The sequence below is a fragment of the Rhagoletis zephyria genome, unplaced genomic scaffold (assembly GCF_001687245.7).
Source record: "Rhagoletis zephyria isolate East Lansing unplaced genomic scaffold, Rhagoletis_zephyria_1.1 Rzeph_scaffold_02835, whole genome shotgun sequence".
Lineage (NCBI taxonomy): Eukaryota > Metazoa > Arthropoda > Insecta > Diptera > Tephritidae > Rhagoletis > Rhagoletis zephyria.
Window position 1 is genome coordinate 26,607 of NW_016159919.1, and position 20,984 is coordinate 47,590.

At 32.2% G+C, this 20,984-nt stretch overlaps 1 protein-coding gene across 1 annotated transcript in view; it reads left to right on the plus strand.

Moving 5' to 3' along the window:
- The first annotated feature begins 693 nt into the window (after positions 1–693).
- Positions 694–20,984, plus strand: part of LOC108367861 (uncharacterized) — a 41,763-nt gene continuing 21,472 nt past the window's right edge. The window contains exon 1 of the mRNA XM_017622559.1: positions 694–737. The gene's annotated coding sequence lies outside the window, so the exon portion shown is untranslated. The remainder of the gene's footprint in view (positions 738–20,984) is intronic.

Consider the following 20,984-nt stretch of genomic DNA (forward strand, 5'->3'; position numbering starts at 1 on the left):
TTCGTCAAGACCCATAATTATTTTGTTGGATTTTTTTGCAATTTTTTCCCACCGCAGCGTTTTGCTTTTATTTTAATTTTTTTTAAGATTTTTTAAACTTGTTGCTTGCTTTAGTTCAGTTTCTCATTGAAACTTTCAAGCAGCAATTGCATACCTGCCTGCCTGCTTGGCCAGCCAACTGCCTGCTCGCTCGATTTTGCATTGCATTCGGCATTTTCATACGCTGCGAGAATGTAGGTCAATTGCTTACCATCATCATCATCAACTTGAAATCGGCTGCACACTCCATCCACTGGCATTCGAGGAGGCAGCGCACACAACTAGTACCATTGCGACTAAAAAAATATCTAGTATACATCAAAAGCCTTCCGCTATACTATTTTTCTTACCTCTTTGTATGCTGGTCTAACCACCCAGCAACTGACATAACTCATTAGGAGTGTTGGAAGCGGTTTTTGTTTTCGCTGCATCTGTAGGCACCGCAATACCGATATGTATGTATGTATGTATTGCACTAAATTATTTAATGTACAATTATGTTTGTTTGAAATATTTGTGCTTTGCACGCGCATTAAAATACAAGACTGGGTAATTTTAATTTCTCTTACAAAAAAATTAAATTGAAATACAGCTTCTAATTAGATATTTTGCTAATTAATTTGTTTTGTTTTGTTTTTTATTTTTCTTGCAGTTTTGTTGACAAATTACTTGTGCTCAACGGTATCATCACATTGCATGTAAGTATTTGTACTATTTTTAATCACAATTAGTGAGACAACTACAATTAGTCAGACTCTTTAAGTACGACTGTACAACAATAACAAAAGACTTAAGCAGCGAACCTGAAAATATTCAGAAATTTAAAAGTTTTATTTATGCTGCTAAGACCGAAAATCTTGGAACCAAACTGCTATTGGGCAACGTAGAACAATTCAAAAAGGCTCTCATATCCAAATCGAAACCGTAGGCCTTACCTTAAGTAAATAAAATGCTTGACTCGGAGCTAATAATTGTAGTCAAGAGCTCAATAAAACTGTGGCTAAACAAAGATTTCAAAATAGACAAAAAAATATTAGGGGTCGCTTCCAAGGTTAAAATTTTGTTTTAATTCGCAAAAATCCTACCAAATGTTCACTTTGACCGGCTATAACCCCAATAGTACGTCAAATTTATCAGATTTAAACTCAATGCCATTTACGATTTAAAAAAAATTAAATTTTTTCAACGATCCCTTTTTTTTAATTTCGTGGATGCTTTGATTTTGTACGTAGAATAAAAGGGTGCACCATACAAAATTTAGATGTTGGTATTTTTAAAGACCACCCTAATGTTCATATACAATACATACAGTGACTCAAACAAGTGACCACGTGTTGTTGTTTTTTTAAATATTCGTAATATTTTTCCAGCAAAATTTTTTTTTACCAAAACCGTGTAAATCACAGTTTCAAACTTTATACAAAATTTAGGAAAATTCAACAAATTTTCATCAAAATTTCAACTTTTTATTCTGAATTTTTAGAAAATTTTTGGGTATGCGTTTTATTGCCCATACAATTTTAGTCTAATGATGTGCAAGTTTCAAAAGTTTTTTTTTTTGATTTGGAGGCTATTTTTTCGGGTTTTTTAATATAACAAGCGTAATTTACACAAGGTTGCGTTGATATTTTGAAATTTTTTTTTGCTGAAGGACGCCCGCGTTTTATTTCATAAAAAATTCATACTTATATGAAAAAGTGCAAAAATCCGTCACCAAAAAAAAATCTCAAATTGAAATAGTGATAAAAATTTGTTTAATTTTCCTAAATTTTGTATAAAGTTTGTAACTGTGATTTAAACGGTCTTGGTTAAAGCTTAGATATTTTTATGGTAAAAAAAAAAACAAACAAAAAATTAGCTCGAAAAACATTACGAATATTTCAAGAAGATCAACACGTGGTCATTGTTTGAGTCACTGTATATTGATATAATAAGGTTAGTTTAATTTCAAAGCAAACTTTCTTTCATATTATAAGATTCCGTCATTTTTTCGTTCGTTAAATTTTATGTTCTCACTTTTTGCATCGATAAAACAAACTTCTGCAAAAAAAATCAGTTTCAAAAAAAAATAATTTCTGTTCCTCTATACAAGTAACTACGGCTTGAAATGTGCCTAAAATGACCTCGTGAAGTCTATTTTATGTAATAGTATGGCCATCGTCTATCAAACGCTCCACCCACTGTGGGCCGCCTCATCGGTTGTTGTCATTGCACATGGTTCTACGGAGCCCGAGTTCATCTTCTCTACTAGCCTCAGTGCCATTCAGCAGGGTGGAGAAGTGTACCTTCCCTAATTTTAGCATTTTTTGGACATCGGATCTATGGAAGATCCTAACATTCGGACAAAAATCGTTGGTAATTTTTCTCTATTCCCAGACAGAGCACTTACGCCCTAATGGCAGCGTGGCCCTGTAGAGATATCTTTTTTTCTGCAGCTTCATGACATTGTCTAACTAATTGCTCCTTCAGGCACGCTGAAATCCCCCAATTTTTGTTTGGCGGCGGTATGTAGTGAGCGGGAAATGTAGCCCCCTGCTTGTATTTGTAAATTAGTTTGTTGAAGAGTATTAGTGTTGGAAGGCGAAGATGTTGGTTGTACTCTGTGGTTTTTTTAATATTCACATATACCGTACAATCGCGAAATTCCCTTAAAAAATCTGCAATAATCTTTCAGATTTATTTATAATGTTCAACTGATTTTTGTGTTTATTCTACCGTTTCTTTTACACACTTAAAAATACTGCTTGTTTCCGCATTACTTTGTGTGTAAATAAGCCAACTTACAGCCTCAATGTAAATTTTTAATTTGAAGTAAATTTTTTTTTATCGTTTTCTCTTTATTTGTTTTGAAAATACAGGCTCACTTAAAAAGAAACAAACGAATTTATAGCACTAATAGCAGCCACTCACTATTGTGTTAAAGGAGACTCAATACTCGCCGCTTTTCAATGTGATTGCCGATTTGGTTGAGCAGATTAAGTCTCTTTCCACCATAAAAGCAGCAGCTCATATAAGTAAATGTACAAGCACATGCTTATGCTAAAATAAGGCATTCAATAAAAACGATGCAAGAAGTGCTTTTTAGCAGCTTTACGGCGGCAGCACCTTTCCAGACATTTTTTTTTTCATTTTGTGCTCTTAAATATGTACATACATACACATACACACATATTAACGAGCGTGCCTCAGTCCATTTCTGCATAATGCACTTTAATTTTTAAGGCATACAGGTTTCGCATTTTTAGTGTTCATTTTTATTTTGGATTTCTCTTCCTTTTTCCTTTTTTTTTTCTTAAACACGACTATCTACATTGGTTATTTTTTTTCGCAGTGAAGGACGTTTTGTGTACTTTGTGCATATTGTGACTTGATGAAGTTTGATTGAGTTTTTTCAATGAATATTTTGACATATTGACATCGTGATGACTGTGATGGCTGTTGTTTTTGTGCTACATTTTCGCAAAGGAATGCGATGTATTTATGTATGCACCTTTAACGTCGTGCCTTTTTTCGCTTAATCGTGCAAGTGTTGTAAGACATTTTCACAAAGTGGCGTTATGCACACTTTTATTGGTCCTTATATTTATTTAGCTTTAAGTTTTGTGTGCGCAATGGAAGTTAAGAAATAATATCAGATTTTTTAGAAGATTGTTATATAAGTAGCCTTGAAGTAAATTAATCGTTTTCTTCTGTAGTTTGTAAATCAAACAAAATCGAGAGATCATATTCGGCGAGAAGCTAATGCCTAAATATATCATTGAACATTTTAGATCATTAAAAAATCATTACTTACTAAAATGTTTAGTTTTATAGTGACTATACTCAAAGTTAGTTGGGTCAAATTTGAAATAAGTATATAAATTTACTGCAGTCGTTCACCACAGCAAACGAGTACCTCGCCATAATCAGCATCAAAGTGAGGTTATTCAACATCGCGCTCATTTAAGCGCACGCCCTAACGGAAGCGAAGAGAAGGACGAGTCGTCCAAAGATCTCTTTTATGAGGGCGATTACGTTATTATTTAAAACTTGCTTGGCGATTTTAATGCCATGATGCACATGAAAGGTATTTTTGGCAACTACATAAGAAATTAAAAAAAAAATCTAGTAATTTATAAGGAAACATATAGTGCTTATCATAACTTTACCACACTCACATATTGACAAGTTTTGATTATTTATCTTAATATTTTTTATTTATAATTATTTTATTTTTATAAAAATATAGTATCTCAATCTTTGTGCAGCATTTAAAAAAATCAGCAAACTTTCGTAAAAATTTCGAGCTTTTAATTCGATTTTTTTGAAATATTATTTTGAGTATGCAATTTTGTAGCCCATTCAATTTTAGTTGATAAAGTGCAAGTTTCAAGTGGCTGCAAAATACCGTTAATTTTTGAATTTTTTTTGTTGAAGGTGTTGTTTATTTTCTCCATATAAAAAATCGTCTACCTTACTTTGTGTGGAAGAAAATGACTGACATCCTCAACAAAAAAAAAAACTTCGATGTAACCACCCTAATGTACATACCTTTTACCCACTCAGAAGGATCCAAGTGCGACTGTGCCATGAAAAAGCTTTTGTTTCTCTTCTTACACCTTCTCCAAACAAAGCAAATATTTTGTTGTGGTTTGATTACTTGCGAAACATTCGAAAGTATTTCGGAGGGTTTCATTTATTGCATTAATAAAAAAATAATAATCTGCAAGTATTTTTTATCAGGTTTTAAGCCGCATAATACATAAGTTTCAGTCTACTTCATCACAACTTTGGACTGTTGAAGACTGCAGTACCTGCTGCTAAAATATTAAGTTTTTTTTTCACTTATTTTCATGCTATTTATTTTTTTAATTCACTCCAAAATCAGCTCTTTTGCATACTTTTTTAATTCCTTTAAACTTGTTTCCGCTTAAATTCACTTTATATTTCACTTTTACTTAAAACGGCACCAAAGCAGTGCATATTTCCACTTGCAAATTCCTCCATCTACTCCCCATTCCTCAACATCATTGCAACGCAATCACCTGTGTTGCATTGTGCGCGCTTTTTTACTGTTGCTGGTACGTGGTACCGTGTAGCACCTTCACCATTTCGGTGCGCGCCACAAATGTGCAGGCACACTCACACAAACCCATATGTAAACTTACATAAATTCATATTTGTGTGTTTGTATGTTTGTACGCTTGTTTGCTATGCATTATCGATGGCATTGCATTTTGGTAGCGATTCTTTGGACTTTCACGTAGATGGCAATCGGGATTTGTTGCATGCTGCTCGTTTGTTGTTATTGTTTTTTATTTCTTCTTTTTTTAACTGTACAACTGTACACATGGTGAAATTCTTTATATAACGGCAAACTTGGGTGCAATCGCCCGCTTGTGCAACATAACAACAACAACAACAACAACAACAAATCCGCATATGCAGCTTACTGCTACACCTGCTGCATTGTTTTGCCCAGCTATCGGTTGTTGCAATATTTAGCTGTTGCCGTTGTGGTTGCATTTCTTTGTGATTCATTTGTGCAACTTTCAGTCATAGCTGCACATTGTGCGTGCGCACCTACCGACGTGCCTGGCAGGCGATTTGATGTTGATGTTGCATACATAAGTACGCGTCTCTAACCGTTGCTTTTGAAAAGGAAAATGAAAATAAAGTAAATCGAGTAAAGCTAGCTGTATATACACACTTACATAGGCACAGCTAACGGTGTGAACTGCAGTTAAGGTAGCGCAATTCCGCACAAGTCCAGTGAGTGGTCAGTACGAATGTGGCGGTACAATTAAATGTCTGAAATCTCTTACGAAACCATTAGTACAAATGCGCAATTTTTTTTTATTTTTTCATGAATTTTCTCGCGCGACTAAAGTTTGCAACATTTTATTTTTTGTTTCATAATTTTGCATTTCGTTCGTTCGCATGTGCAAACATTTATTATGCAAAATTTCCATTTATATTATTTGTTATGAAAATTTATACAACGAGCTTCATATTAGTTAACCTATAGGTAATTAAGCTTTTTAATGCTTCGCAAAATTGCGCTCAGAAATAAACTTAAGAATGTTTCAAATCAATGTAAAAGCTACAAGGAAATTTTTCCTAAACAAGGGGCATCCTAAAGGCAATAAATTTGAAGAAACTAGGAAACAATCGCTAAAAAGACTTTGTTCGATGGCCAAACCAACAATTTACGGGAATAGTTAACAGATCTAAGGGAGTGATAGTACGCGCCCCTAACCACAGTATAGGAACAGGGTAGCGCACTTGCAACGTCTTCAATAGATAGGATAGATTTCACTCGATATCGTGAAAATGACGGCTTTATCAGTGCATCGCACAGTGTACGATTTAGTAGTGTCAATGGACAAACTCGTAAATCTCTCAATAGGAATAAGATAAAAATATGGTTTCGACAGCAGATATAATGGCCTGCAAAGGAAAAATACGGCAACTATATAATACATTATACTCAACCCCCAAAAAAATTTCGTTGCGAAATGAACTTTCAAAAAGAATTTTATACTTTACTGGCTAGCTTCGTCAAAAAAATTTTGGCTTTTGCTTTTATGGACTTGTAGATTTCCAACCGTCGAATTCTAATTTGTGTTAAAATTTTACTTAAAAATCTTTCAGATGCCTATTTATAATGGCACTATTGTTCCCTTGTAGACCATTACGTCAGCTATCGAACCCACATTTTTCCATATTTTTATCTTATCCCTATCAAGAGATTTACGATTTTGTCCCTCAGCACTCCCAAATCGTACACTGTGCATCGCAGGTCACCAGCTGTATATTCCTGAATGTGATTAGATTGCGTTTTTTATCCTTTAAATGTCCGTAGAATGCCGTAGGATGCCAGTCGAATTGTGTATTTGCAGAGATTGTATATGTCTGTAGGTTAAGTCATCCAACGAAGTCTAACCTAAATTTATCTATTTGATTTCAAATGTCTCAGATACATTCAGTGTTCTTAGGTACTCCAAAACGATCTATTTAAATATTAAGTAATGTAAAAAAAATATCTCCATAGTAAATACATAAGTATGTATTGCTATTGCTAGTTGATTGGTAATTTTGAATTATATCCAAAAAACTACGGAGCGTTTATTCATAAACAAATACCTCAAACGCCCACAAGGCAAGTGCACTCTCTCATACAATATTGCTACTCTGTTCACTTTCAAACTTTTCGCAGTTTACATATTCAATGAGTTGTTAAAATTAATTTCTTACCGCAAGCAAACAAACCACCTTTCTTTTACCAAAAAATGCCGCCTAAACAAATAAACAATGCCTTGCATGAAATGAAACGCAGGTGGCACTCGCCTACCAAAATCAAACGATCAGTTGATGAAGTGAACAAATGAGTGAACGAGAGTGAATGGCGCTGATAAATTGTAGTTACTTGGTTGTCTTGTACGCTTGGTGACACACCAATCACACAAACAGCAACAACAAGCACCATCCACGTAGCCAAAACAACTAACAACCTACCGAAAAATTGCCAACAAAATAAGTCAAAGTCAACGCTGAAAAGCACTTTCACCTTCATGTCAAGCGCAAATCAAGTCAATCAGGCTTATTTATATTAACATTGGGTACTTGTTTCTTTTCGGTCGCAATTTATTGCCCAAACATACGTGTATGTATGTATGTATGCATAAGTGTGTATGAATATGTGCTGCCACTAACAAGTGATTGCATTGTTCGTGCAATTGCGCGGTGAATTTATTAATGCTGGAATCTTAAGATCACAAAAAATAACGCAAAAAATTACACTTTTTCTACCAGTCGAGTTGTTTCTCTTTTTTCAGTTGAAAGTGAAATACGCAACATGTTGCTACAAAAAAAAAAAAAAAAAAATTGTTGATAATATTGTAATATTTACTTATATGACTAGGGAAATCTAAAGCAAATAAGAAGTACATACATACTTCTTCATAAATTGGAGTATATATGAATGTATCTATAAATATTGGTTGTAATTGACTATATATGTAAGTATTTACAGGCATTCTCTCTAGGGAAATCCACTTGTTTCGTGCTGATACCTTCTTTGTGTCACCCTATGTCCTAAGGTTAGCTCAACTAATTATTCCTCTTTATTTGTGCCTTTCTCTGCCTTGAGAAAATGCACGAGAATATGATAATGCTCACGTCTTAACTATTACCAAAGTCTACTTTTAATTTTTTAGGAAAGAATTCGTTTAAGAAATTGATTTTTGAAATTAAAATTGGGAATTTAAGGATATTTTTAATTTTTGAAAGTCTCTCAGTTTTTGTTGAACATACATATCTGTTGTATATCGTCACCTATTTTTTTTATTCATAAAATGATATGAGGAGTTGTAGTTCGACGAAATCCATCATATAAATCAAAAGTAATTATGACTTTTTGCATTTCAGCGATGATGTTTGTAACGTGTTTTTGCATTCCAGGTGATGATATATTCATTAAAAAAAATTTTAAACTAATCCAAATCAGTTATCAAAATTAACTATAAAATTTGTCATAACTAGTTCCACCTTAAATTTTTTTTTTCGTAGGCATTTAAGCCAAAATTAAATCGAAAGTAGAAACTTGAAGGGACACTTTTATCCTATAAATTTCACTCGTGAAACTGGCTAAAGGTACATATGTATTTGAGTCTCTTTTTGACTACAAAATATTAAATTCTTTTGAATCTAAAAAACTTTTTATTTGCTTAAATAGTAGCACTTCTTTGTAGTTTATTTCTTACTGAATATGTGGGACTTTCCTGCAGGGCAGTTACATATGTACATACGTGGACATATTCGCTTTTTTTTGTACAAATAATAAATAAATGCCACATACTTAATCATTACTATCCCATAATTTGCGATTTCATATGCGTATAAGCTAGGCAGCTAATGATCAGCTTCAAACGCACATTCATTTGTGAGTACCTAAATTATATAGAAAATTTGAGCAACTTCACAGAAAGAAATAAAATAACGGTATCTAATGAACTCATAACAATAAACAGAATTAGTAAGACAAATCCCATTTACTGCAATGACACTTTAATTAAGCTCAGCGCAAGTCAAAGGGCAGTTACATATGTATAAGTATATACTTATGTACATATATACAAACTTCACAAACTGCTTTATTTCTTGTGTATTGAAACAATCGTGGGAGCTTTGATATTACTCACACGCCGAGTTAGATATCAAACCACCATACAAATAGTATACATATCTAAATATACACTCCCATGCACTTGAATAGGGACAATGCTTTTTCGCTTTTTTTTCTGTATTATTTTTCTTTTATTTAATTTCCATTATTTTTCAATTATAGTTCCAGTTTATACTCGAACAAAAACGCAAGTTTGAAACTTTGTGGAAAATTAAAAAAAAAAATTGCCGAATTTCATCAAAATTTCCGTTGATTTTTGAAAAATTGTTTGCTGACGCTCTTCCGCAATATTTTCCATATAAGAAAATGTGTGCTCGCATTACACGGAAAAAATTGCTTAAGAGCATCATTAAACAAAAATTTGTAAAAACTCTTAGAAAAAAGTTTGAAATTTTTGTGAAAATTTTATGTTTTTTCATTATTATACAAAATTTAAAACTTGCGTTTTTAATGTTTTTGTTAGAGAATTCTTGAATATTAACGCAAAACAAATAAAAAGAATATAACCTAGAACAAAAAGCGAAAAAGCATTATCCTTATACAAGTGTACATATGCACTAAGTAAGTAGCCTGCAGAGAAAGCTACTAGCTGTGTCAGTTAGCTTTTCAGCTCAACTACATAGTTCGTCTTCGTTCCTTCCATCCTTTTTCCATGCTAGTACCTGTTTTTTTTTTAACATGGCGATAGCCTACGGAATGTTAATTGTCCGGCTATGCATCAGCACCTACCAGTGGGCGGGCGAGTCTGCCGATGATTCATCACTCGTTAAAGGAACAAGGCATTTTGCAATCCTCGAGCGGCAGACATTTTTACAAGCTTTTATTTAACTTGCTTCGTATGCGTGTATGTGTGTTTGTATGGGTGAAATCTTGCAATAAATTTTTAACCAACTTCTTTATGAGCTAGAAGCTTGAAATTTCAATATGATGAATTAATCCGCTAGGTGGCGCAGTTGTCAAAGTATTTGAAAAAGCCGTATTTATAGTTCATATTTGAAATATATACCTACCTACATGCAAAGGAATAACTCCACAAAAAAATCTGCCAGTAGGTGGCACAGGAGTCGAGATATTTGGAAAGCTCATATTTATGGCTCGATTTGGTTTATACGTGTTTATAAAGAAATCTTGTTTTAAAAATATTTTTTTCCTTTGACTTATTTTCAATGTATTGTTTTTTTTTTTAATTTACTTTATTCTAATTTTTAAATTTTATTATCTTAAAAAAGAAAATTTTAAATTTTTACTGATTTTTTTTTTTGTTTTCGGTACTTATTTACGTTTTTTCAAATCATATCTATATCCACATCATCCATTTAGGCTGCTACAAACGACCGTTATGTTAACAAAGTTAGCATATCATTGTGCATAGAAAGCTTGTTTTAAGAATATTTCTTCTTTTAAATAACTTATTTTCAATGTAACTTTTTTCAATTTACTTTTTTATTCCACTTTAAAATTTTATTATTTTAAAAAGAAAAAACATTTTTAAATTTTTATTTTTTCTGTTTTTTGTTTTCGGTGCCTATTTACGTTTTTTTAAATAATATTTGTATCTACATCATCCATTTTAGCTGCTACAAACCACCGTTATGTTAACAAAGTTAATATACCCATGTGCCCAAGTGCTCTCCGGTTTAAAAAAAAAAGTTCTGAAATTATTCACCCCTTTTGATTTTATTACGCTTTTGAAGAACCTGTGCGATATGTATCATTATTATCAATAATCTCATTTAAATACAATAATGCTTCACAAATTAAAACTTAATAAAGCGCATTTATGCAAAAAAATAGGAATACATATCAACTTGCGTTTAGTCAAACATTCAATCACATACAAAAAACTATTAAACCATTTTTTTGATTTTAACCTTCAAAACTTTATGCGAGTTTGAATTCAGCATACTTAATTATTATCATTTGTGTTTATTTACCTACAATTAATTCAATTCGATCAATGTTTGTTATTCGGCCCTTGAGCTCTTTTATGAGAGTATACTCAACTAAGCCGAATCAAATATGCAATCACACGCAGGGTTTGAAGGTAAAATGCTATTTAGATGTACAAAAATTGCGTACATAAATAAATATTAATAATTCAATATAAATATAAACAAAAGCGGCAAAATAAATGCGATCTGATAAGCGTTTTAATAGTTTGAAAGCGAATGGTTTGAAAAGTGCGTAAAATCAAAAATAATTGTCGCCATATTATATTGTAAAGAGCTATGAAATTTATGTGCACTATTATGTGAAAAAATTGATAAGAATAATAGAAATTAGCTATAAAGTAACTTTAATGACTTTTTATAATATTGTAAAATGATGACTTTAAAAATGTGTATAAAATTGTGATAAGAGTGCATATAATTAATTTCACAGGCTATTTCATGTAAATTTTATTAACTTAACTATATTTTTCCTAACACCTCAATTACTTATTTTTTCCATTTTGATTACTTTTTGTTGCAACCATTGACCACCCTTGGCCTTGATATTATTTCAGCCACACCGCAGTAGCTGCCAAACCTCAACTTTTGCAGTGTTTGTTGTACTTCAAATGCACATTCGTTCACTCATATCAACTATTTACTTAATCAATTTGTTGTAGTACTTGTAAAATCCACAAAACATTTCATAAATCATTTATTGCTTTTGGTTAAATTGAAAACATGCCAGGAAATTAGAAAATTCATTCGGCATAGCATTTGGCCTTGCTTTGCTGCTACGTTGTCTGAAAACGAAAAGCGCAACCAAATAGTGTGGGATACATACATACATACATACATACATACGTGCGTTGTTTGTTGGTAAATTTTGATTGAAAATGCATTTGATGTTACATCAATAAATTTATGAGAGTTTCTAAACTGCATACCAAATTATTTGCGTTTTCGCAATTTCCTATGTTCGACTTTTTTGATATGCAATCAAAGATTTGCATAGTGTTTTTACCTTAATCTTATTATATATCGATGTTTATTTAAAAAAAAAAATTACGTTTCTCTGCTGGCTGGGAAGTCATTGAGGCTGTTCAGGATCTTGTGCATTACAGCTTGCATTTGCATATTTTGGTGCATTTGTAAATTCACAACAATAAAATGCAAATCCAAGACCATTTCCACAATATCCCGAGCATCCCTATTCTTTTTTTTATCGCCGTTCACATTGACGTGGGAATTATTCCTGACGGCTGCGCATTGCCAAGTAAAAATTGAATGACAGTTTATTTAACGCGATTGTTTGCAATGGCACAAAAAAAAAGTAAATTTAATATTCTTTAAGGAGCTAAGGAGCGGATTTTTTTTTTTAGCTCTTTGCTCAGCACCGCCCTGAAGCCCTGCAATATATATAGACTTATTTCATACGAAATACCTTAAATGTCTTATTAAGTAGCGCAATCGTTCTGGTGGTTGATTTATCGGAGGACATTTAAGATTGACCTCTGGACAACTCAATCCTGGAGTCTCCGAATGAAGCTTCTACGCATAGTAATATTGGTAAATCAACATTCATTGGAACAGTCGGAACATACGGGAATTCCACATAGGTTTGAGCTTCAACACGTTCACAAAATCCGATTTAAGGATTCCCCACATATCGATGGCTGAGTGATCGACCTATCTCGGCAACCAGTTCGAAAACGCCCTATCTCAGAAAATTTTTTAACAACGCTCTTTATTAGAAAACTTTTCACGAAACGAGTTCTGATATAGGACGTTATTCAACCAAATTCTGAAATAGGGCGCTTTTCAATCAAACTTTGAAGTAGGGCGTTCTTGAAAAATTTTCTGAGATAGGGAGTTTTTGAACTGGCTTTCGAGATAGGTCGATCTTCCACTCAGCCATCGATATACAGTATTGGCCACTCATGTTTAGTTATTTATTTTTTGGAGTTTTCAATTAAAATACAATTCATTCTCTAACGAAACCCATATTCATACCCGCAAAACTTAAATATGGATGTACACTGGCGGTCATTAGAATAGACTCGCCTTACTTTGAAAAGTTTTGGCTATATTTCCTTGGTTTATTTTAGGTTTAATATTTTTTTTTAAAAGCCTGGCTAGCTATACAACAAACACCATATAATTGCCCTTTTCAAACTTTGTACAAAAATTATAAAAATTCGACAAATTTTCACCAAATTTTTTATTTTTTTTTATTCAGAATTTAAAAAAAATATGGTACGCATTAAATTTTAAAAAGCAAGTTTCAAGTGGCTAGAAAATACCGTAGATTTTTGACAATTTTTTTGGTTGACGATGCAAGGCATTCTTTCCATATAAAAAAATTGTCGAGCACACTTTTTATGGGGAAAATTCGTGACACCGTTAGCAAAGCAAATTGTCGAATTTTTATAATTTTTGTATTAAGTTTGAAAAGGGGAATTTATATAGTGTTTGTTGTATAGCTAACCAGGCTTTTATAAAATAATATTAAACATAAAATAAACCATGGAAATATAGCCAAAACTATTCAAAGTAAGGCGAGTCCACTCTAAAAACCGCCAGTGTATGTATAGTTTTTCTTTCACCTCGAGATCAGTATATCGAAATAATGTATCGTAAACGGTTTGTAAGAGATTTTCCATCTTTACTAGCGTTATTCCCTTTAAACAAATTTACATTGTGTCTAAATTCTTGTCACTGCCATTTCTTGAAACAAATAAACCTACATCAAATTAATTTGCACTTTTGCACAAAAAAAAACTCATTTTGCATGCTTGCGCTCCATTACATCATCATCAGTTCCATTCTTGACAGACGGGAATGCGCCGCTGTAAATACTTAGTAACAGGAATGAGGCAGACATTTTTCAAACTAATTTTCCAGCAACTACGACGGCTGTGGCTGCCATCACACGGCGGCGACACCGCACAGGGGTAATTAGATTCAAAAAATGCAGTTAACGGTGCACTGCATCTTGTCACGAACAACTAGGCATAGAGGTAAATAAATGAGCTCGCAACAAGGTATACACATATTTACATATATACATACATATGTGTGTATGTATGTATGTATGTTCAAGTGAATGTGCATGTCTAGAACGAAATACTTTAGCTGCTCAGGTGTCTTTAATTGCGTGCAAACATGGCAGTCTCAGATCAGCTATGCTACTTTTCGCAGGCAACTGCCTTAGTGCGCTCTAGCGGTTTTTTTTTACTTAAGTAAGAGATACTCTCCACAGAAGCGATGGGCACACCACTACGTGCAGCACCATTGAAGTGGCTAGCGATTTGCGCTGAGTGGACAATTTGTGAAATGTGCGCTGTCAATCAAGTATTTGAATTGCAAAATTTATTAAGCTTTCAAGCGCTTCTGAAATTTGCTCTGTAATTTTTAGTACAAAAGGAAAACAAAATAGAAAAATTGCGCACACACTTTGTATAGCTAATTGTTGCACTTCTGTTAGCGTTTTTACGTACATACGTATGCATATAAATATGTAGTATACACGTATGAATTACAATTTCTCAAATTGCTGATTTCGTCATGCGGCCAGTTATTTATGATGCAAATGTGGCGCATACTTTAGCCAGCGATTACGTTGCCGCTTCCTGCACAACACAAATCGCCCTGTTGCCGCTGCAGTGTTGCATGTATGTTGACGTGCAACATCATCGCGGCTAATGTTGGCCATCACTTCACGCTTGATAGCGGCAATGTATTGCTGGAAATATTGTGTTGATGTTGAACTATTTCGTTATGCAAATTTCTGTTCATGAAGAAAAGTAATTTTGCAATTTTTATTTTTTATTTTTTTTTTTTTTTAAACGCTAGACAAAATATATATTGAATTAAAAACTAAATGGTAAGCTTGTTTATGTTGTAATAACAAAAGACTTAAGGCACAAACCTGCGTATGCCCAACGGTGTTAATTAATTTGGATGCGAAAACTAAATAGCAAACTGATAAAATATTTTCGATGAAAGCGCAAAAACATTATAAAATATACATACATACACTGCATGTATCTATATAATGTTAAGAAACTACAAAAAAAAAACAAAAACTAAGCACAACGCTACTAAAAACTGCGCATCCAATCAAGTTCAATGACTAGCGAAAATAGGTGCCAAAAGAAGCGACAGCGCGCGGTAGCTTGAAAAACACCGAAAGCATAGATACTTTTTTACAAAAAAAAAAGGTATTTAATTCGAAATAGGCGTCGCTTGTAAGCATCGCGGTTTAACAAATCTCGCTTCTTTTGTTGATGACCGCTGGTAGCTGATGGCCACGGCAAACAGCGAAAATTATTTATTACTTGCAGCATTTTTTTATCTTTTCGTTAAATTTTTGAAACATAAAATTGCGCTGCAACTTAAAAAGCATGCATATTAATTTTCTTTTATATCACTTTGTTGTATTTTTTAAATTCATAAATTAAGTTATGAAATAACCACCTAAATTGTTGCTATGCCCCTCTGTGTATCTTAAATTAAAAACTACCGCAGCTGAGCAAAACTAAATAGTAATTGGATTTTTTTCCCCCAGAGTCAATGACCGTAACAACGGTTAGGTAACACACTTTAATTCATTACAAAAAGCCTCAGCTGCTGCTCTTTTTATTTTTGCTCCCTGGCCTATTTGGCGTTCGCCCACTCTAACGTTTGGAAAATTGTGTTAACTATTGATGTGCCGTTTAATTGAATTGCGGCGTCATCGTTAGTAATCAGGCGCGCGAATTGATAAAATTACAAATGTTTGATCACAGCAGGCACAGACGTGCATATCTAAATAGCATATGTATGAACAAATTCCCTGCAGGGAATTCGATTTGGTACGAACTGGTCTACAGTGCCGGCCACTTGAATAGCGCCCGCTTTTGATCGTCAGTATCGACGGTTTGCCCTCCCATTATTTAATATTCATTAATGGGTAAATTATAGCATATTCAAAAACATATGAATCCAATTTGCAATCTTTTAACAAAACTTATAATAACACTGTACAGCACTCGGCTGGATATTGTACCAAACCAACTTTTTTTAAGAGACTGAGTCATAAGTAAAAAAAGTAATACCAATTAGTAATTTTTTTTGTTTTAAATATTTTTTATAAGAAAAAAATGGCATTTTTTCCTTTTAAGTGTTTTTCTCAAATTTTTATATACGAAGTATACAAATATGCATTTCAGAAGAAAGGGTCTCCCTTTACAGCGGTACCATTTTTTTAAAAATCGACTAGTATTATTTTGTCTGAAATATTTTTTTTATAAAAAAAGGTATTTTTTCCTTTAAATGTGTGTTTTGTAATTCATATGTACGAAGTATACAAATATGCAAACAGGGTTTAATCGCCTTTATAGCGATAGCAGCCTTTCGACTTATATCGATATGCATATTTATCAACATAAATATCGACGGAAATATTTTTTTTATCGACACGTTTTGTATTTCAATCCACAATCGATGTGTTTATCGACAGATTAATTGTTATGTGCATCGACATAGTTAGTAATTAGTAGTTATTATCGGGGTTTTCAGTATTTATAACAATGCCGATGGCACACATATCGTTTCTTCGTCGTTTTTTGGTCTGCTTCCGCTTTTTTTAGAGATTTTCCAAGTTATTATAATACTGTACGACCGCTAAAATTGGATTTCTATTTTGCGGATCAAATTTAGTTAATGGTTATTTTATGAGTTTTATTTTTTATCATCGTTATTTTCGATTCTTATTACAACCGTTACTCTCAAATTTTATTTTTTAGATCACAAAACCGCAATCTCCAATACAGCGATTAAAAATTATCGAAAAAATAAAAATCCAAATTTAACGATTATTCTCGATCGACAAAATAAAAATCGAAAAATAGGAATTTTACAATGATGAACAAATAAAAATTTGAATATTTAAAGTTTATTTTAGGACCCGGGTCATAAATGTCGTATTTTCATATATTTTTTAAAAATAAAAAATTATTTTTAAGGGATCCACAAAAATCCTTATTATAAAACTGAAGGCGGCTAAAAATATTGTTTGTGTTTTTAAATTACATACGTATTTATTCTTACCCAAAACATTCCAACTCAATATAGGCATAATGTTGTAATATTTTCACAAAAATATCTTGAATTTTAAAGCTTCCTCTGGGTATCATTTTGCAACTAGTACATAGTTGCATAACTACAAATCGACAATAACATCGATGCTCACATTTTTCCTACTAGGTAAAGGCTTCTATAGCTCATCAGACCTTTTCAAGAGTTTATTTACCTATACGCCTACACCGCATACCATATGACTTTAAAAATTTAGAACATTGACACTTAGTTAACTAACAGTCGGCTTGTTGTTTTGACGTAGAATACGTCTTACCTTAAGGTATGGGGGCTATGTTCAAATGTTGTAGTTGTAATTTTTAGAGCTTCACAAAAACGCTTATTGCACGAGAACTAATAAAGCGATTTCAAAGAAAAGTGTGGCGTTTCAAAGATAAAATTCCAAACCTGTCGACAGATTCATTTTTGTAAATAACCAATTCGGTTTCTGTCGTTAAAACAACGGTAAACATTGCCTTATTTTGGGGTCAATTTTGAGCCTTTAAAGTGCTCTAGCAACTTATTATTGGCATATATAACTTTCATTTTCGGGATGTAGGTTCTTTGGAGCAGTAGAAATATTATCGGGTACAAATTTTATATACATTTAACAAATATTGAGCATTTTAAGGCAAAAAATTGTTGAAAAAATTTGCAAATTTTTTTCATTACCAAAATGCTCGAAAACCGCTCGAATGATTTTGTTTTTGTTTTCTTTAATCAACAACTCAAGAGTTTTCCTTTCGTTTGGTATATGGGAAGTATTGGTTGATATCTTCTAAGTATGTTTATTTGTTTCAAATATATGGGCATAAATGATTTCCCGTACAAAAACACTTCGTCATCGTTTTGCAAACACGTGCATGCGTTGGAAGTGAGGAAAGGAGGCAAAAAGTATGTATGTGTACGTGAGTACATAAGTATTTCGGCTTTTGATAAACAGATGGAGCAATATTTACATATAACCTAATCGCGTGTGTGTACATATGTAAATAGTTACATACATACGTATATATGTTGATTGCAGTTAATGTGGATCTGTTTCTATTTTTAGTAATCTATGTATGTCTATACATACATATGTACATACATATTATATATGTACATACATATATGAACACATGTATGCATAATACGCGAAGACTTTTCGAAGTGAAACAACATTTAGAAAAAGTCCAATCCAAGAATAAAAGTAAAGGTGAGGACGTACATAGATAAAGAAAAGGATAAAGGCCAAGGTAAAAATAAACACAAAAACAAAGTTGAGTAAAGATAAAGGCAAACATGAAGACCAACGTAAATTTAAACACTTTACTTATATGTATAAGTGCAAAGGTGAAGGGGAATATGTATATGAAGAATATGATAAACATAAAAATAAAAACAAAGATAAGTATAAAGAAAAAGATGCGGATGAGGATACCGATAAAAGTATAGATGAAGATAGAGGAAGAAAGATTAAAATAAAGGTAGTTGTAGAGAAAAGGATATAGATAAAGGCACAGAGACTCAATCTCGGAACTATATCGGGATTTTAGGGATTCTCGGGACTTATCGATATAATCGATATTTTGTTGGTTTTTTTATCGATTTTGTTATCGAAATTTTTATCGATATTGTTATTGATTTTGCTATCAATATTTTTGGAACTTATCGATATAATGATCGATAATTTTATCGATTTTGTTATCTCTTTATTATCGATTTTGTTATCGATTTTATTATCGATTTTGTTATCGATATTTTTATCGATTTTGTTATCGATATTTTTATTGGTTTTGTTATCGATATTTTTATCGATTTTGTTATCGATTTTGCTAACGATTTTGTTATCGATATTTTTATAGATTTTGTTATCGATATTTTCAGAACTTATCGATATAATGATCGATTTTGTTATTTATTTCGCTATCGATATTTTCACTTATCGATATAATGATCGATATTTTTATCGATTTTGTTATCGACATTTTAATCGATTTTGTCATCGGTTTTGTTATCGATATTTTTATCGATTTTGTTATCGATACTTTCGGAACTTATCGATATAATGATCGATTTTGTTATTTATTTTTCTATCGATATTTTCGGAACTTATCGATATAATGATCGATATTTTTATCGATTTTGTTATCGACACTTTAATCGATTTTGTTATCGATTTTATTATAGATTATTTATCGATTTTGTTATCGATATTTTTATCGATTTTGATATCGATATTTTTTTTCAATAAATATCTTTTCTGTTCAAAATTTCAAATCTTTAAATCTCAGAAGCTGTAGAAAAAAACAATGGTATAAAATAAAAATAAAAATAGGGCTTTCGCTTATATTCTCATTGAGTTCTTTTCACTTAGAAGTATGTAAATTTGTAAAATTTTGGAAAAACCCTTTTTTTCTTAGTGTGTGATTTCGTTTTTGACTTGGATATGCTCTTAACCATACCACGTATTCTACGTTTAAATATAGCGGCTGTATCTCCGATACAGCCTGCAGACCAAGACGAAGGCGCTGGACTGTTCCTTTTTTTGTTTATCTTTTTTTCACATTCTCACTTATTATTCTTGCACTTTATTCTCTACCCTCAAAAGCGTCAATAATCAGCTGTGCCAGCTGAATACATAAATGAGACAACAAGCGTCAAAAGTGTTGCTGTAATAGCTGTCAACAACAATTTTGTAAATATGTACAGTATCGGTCATATCTATAGCACGCCATTTCAAAGTGATATTGTGTGCCACTTATGTTTATTTATTTATTTTTAAGATTTTTCAATTAAAATACAGTTCTTTCTCTAACAAACCCCATATAAACTCAAGTTTAACAATTTGTAGAAAACTTGAAAAAAGTGGAACAAATTTTCACCTAAGTTTCAAACTTTTTTCTCGGAAGTGTTAGAATTTTTTCGAGTACACAGTTTTTTAGCCACTGTAATTTTAGTCTAATAATGTGCAAATGTCAAGTGGCTACTNGGAAGAAATCCGCAACACCTTTGGCGAAAAAAATTCTAAAAAATCAACGGTAACTTTTAGCAACTTGAAACTTGCACATTATCAGACTAAAATTGGTTGGGCTATAAAACTGTGTATTCAGAAAAATTCAAACACTTTTTTGAAGTTTTCTACAAATTGTTAAACTTGTTTTTATATGGGGTTTGTTACAGAAAGAACTATATTTTAATTGAAAATTCTCAAAAATAAATAAATAAACATAAGTTGCACACAATATCACTTTGAAATGGCGTGCTATAGATATGACCGATACTGTATGTATAGCTTACTAGTAGCAATAAAGCAAATATGTAATTACAATCACAAACAAAGCAAACTAAATAACTTCAAGCTAATGAATTTAAGTCACATAACTTGTGGCGTGCATGAGCACAATTTAGGTCGGCCAATGCAGTTCAACTATAACAAGCGATAAAACGTCGATGTGAAAAAACATAAGGTGGATATATGTATACATTAAGCCGTATCACGACATATGTATGAAATAACAAAAGTTTAGCGTTTGTCAGTTTTATTTAAACACTTATGTCGAGAGAAAATGTTGGGTGTAAAAAATTTTTTTAGGCACCCGCTAAATCGCATTTTTTGCTATAACTTTCTTATTTTATATTAGATTTTTTTAATTTTTATGTTATGTTTTTATAGCGGTTTTTAGAAAGTGAATAAAAAAATGTTTACATCCAAAAATTTTTCTCGACATAAGTATTCAAATAAG